Here is a 2,499-nt window from a genome sequence, read left to right on the forward strand (position 1 = left end):
TATTCCCATTATCCCCCATTTTATAGAGGAGGCAAGGTCAGATGGGCTAAGTGACTTGCTTAGGATCAAGTCTATTGCAGAGAGGAGATTAAATTTTAACAGTGAGATTATGAGAATAAAGCAGATTTAAAATTTTGAAAAAACAGGAAAAAAGAGGATTTACCAGGTTTGAATGAATACTAGCAACTATGGTACACTCCATCTGTGTGGTGGTTTGCTGAAGAGCTTCACAACAGATAAACAAAACATGCAACTCAACCTTGAGTCTCAAGACCATATTTCTCATTTTAATTAAAAAAACCCCACTTATTTATTTATTTATTTATTTATTTATTTATTTTAGGCGAGACAATCCTTGGTTGAACTCACAGATTGCAAGGGCCTTGTAAGCTTACAATACCTTTTTTTATTTTTTATTTTTTATGCCTACAGCATCTGGTCTTCCTTGGTGGTCTCCCATCCAAGTACTAACCAGGCCAGACCCTGCTTAGCTTCCAAGATCAGACAGGATTGGGCTTGTTCAGGGTGGCATGGCCATAGGCGGGGGAAACAAACAAACAAACGAAAAAACCCTTTTGTTTTCCTCCTTAATCTACTTTAAAATTTAAGCCAGTCCATTGATTTTTGAAATATAATTTTATTATAAAATGTTTCTACTTATTCCTTCACGGGCCTGACTTGGAAAATCAAGCTGCTTGGGGATGCTTGGGGAAAGAAAAGGTGGTTAAGGAAGGTGTGATGTTATTTATACTAATAAATCTATATTTGGTCATTGTCCTTGTTTCTGACACAGAGCTTCTAAAATTCTTGGCATTTCCTCAGTGATAAGAACTGTAAAGCTGTCTTCTAGTATGTTAATTAATTGACTTTTGCAAAGCCCCTAGGTAACCAAAAGATGAGGACTAGTTACCAGAAAAGGCAACCATGTGATTAGAGAATTGAAACTTTCAGTCCCAATCCATGATTTCCTGGGAAAGGAGAGGAGCTGAAGATTGAGTTCAATGACCAGTCGCCAATGATTTAATCAGTTATGCCTATATAATGAAGCCTCCCTGAAAACCCAGAGGACGAGGTTTGAAACCTATTTGGTGAACATGTGGAGACTTGGGGAGAGCAGTGCATGCAGGAAGCATGGGAGTGCCCCACTCTTTCCTCATGCCTTGTTCTATACATCTCTTCCATCTGGCTGTTAAGTAAAATGTTTCTCTGAGTTTTGTGAGCTGCTCTAGCAAATTAATCGAACCCAAAGAGAAGGTCATGGGAACCTTTGACTTATAGCTGGTTGGTCAGAAGCTCAGGTGACAACCTGGACTTGTGATTGACATCTGAAGTGGAAGGGGTGCAATTTTGTAGAGCTGAGCCCTGAATGTGTGGGATCTGACACTACCTTCAGGGAGATCATGTCAGAACTGTGCTGAATTATAGGATGTCCAACTGGTGTCTGAGAGAATTGCTTGGTGGTGGGGAAAACACTCCACACATCAGAATTGTTGTCAGAATTATTAGCAGAATATAGACTGCCCTTTTCAAACATCTTCCCTGATGATAGAAGGAGAAAACAGACTGTGTCTCCCATAGCCAACATGACAAGTTCACCATCCCCTTTCAGTCGGTTGCTGTTGGCTTTAACATCTATTCTTACCTGGCTATCTATCTGTAATTGTGCCATCTAAGTCTGAATGCTGGACTGCCGATGACAGTTTACCTATGGCTTGTTCAGGCGCTCCTCCAGGTGAGGGCATTTTCCTCTACTGTTCTCTGTCATGAGCGTCTGCTACTGTTGGGCTTCTTGAGGACCCTCGGCCCCCCAGTGACAAATCTTCTCCAGAGCCTGTTGATGCTGGGGTCCCTTGCTCCAGTGAGAGACCCTCTTAGAGGAAGCCAGCTACTTTGAGCAGCATCGACTCAGCCCACGAGAGACTTAAGTGTTCTCCTCACACCAAGTAACGAGTTGTTCCCTCTCAGCTTCACCCTATTTCCTGTCCCCTTTTTTAGCCTGGCATCATCAAATCATCTAGTACCCTGCAGATTCAGTGATAACCTTCAGGCCAGTGACCAGTGCCCCTACCTAGTGGGGGAAAGATTGGGCTCATTCTTTGAGAAACAAAGGGGTGCCCAATCCCAGGTATCCTTTTCTCCCATGGGAAGTGAAAGATAAAGGTATAGTGTATTAGTCTGCTAGGGCTGCCATAACAGACTACCATAGGCTGGGCAGTTTAAATGCAGAAATTTATTTTCTCACAGTCTTGAAGGCTAGAAGTCCAAGATCAAGGTGCCATCAGTGTTGGTTTCTTCTGAGGCCTCTCTCCTTGGCTTGAAGATAGACTTTTTCTCCTTGTGTCCTCACATGGTCTCCCCTCTGTACCTACCTGTCTGTGTCTTAATCTTTTCTTCTAATAAGGATGCCAGTCACTGGATTAGGGCCCACCCTAATGACCTCATATTAACTTAATTACCTTTTTACAGGCCCAATTACCAAGTACTGTCACATTCTAAGGT

The 2,499-nt window shown here is 42.4% G+C and overlaps 1 pseudogene; it reads right to left on the reverse strand.

The window, feature by feature from the left end:
* Positions 1-423: 423 nt before the first annotated feature.
* Positions 424-542, reverse strand: LOC111740832 (annotated as a pseudogene).
* Positions 543-2,499: the final 1,957 nt, after the last annotated feature.

This window comes from Pteropus vampyrus, unplaced genomic scaffold (assembly GCF_000151845.1).
Source record: "Pteropus vampyrus isolate Shadow unplaced genomic scaffold, Pvam_2.0 Scaffold68, whole genome shotgun sequence".
Lineage (NCBI taxonomy): Eukaryota > Metazoa > Chordata > Mammalia > Chiroptera > Pteropodidae > Pteropus > Pteropus vampyrus.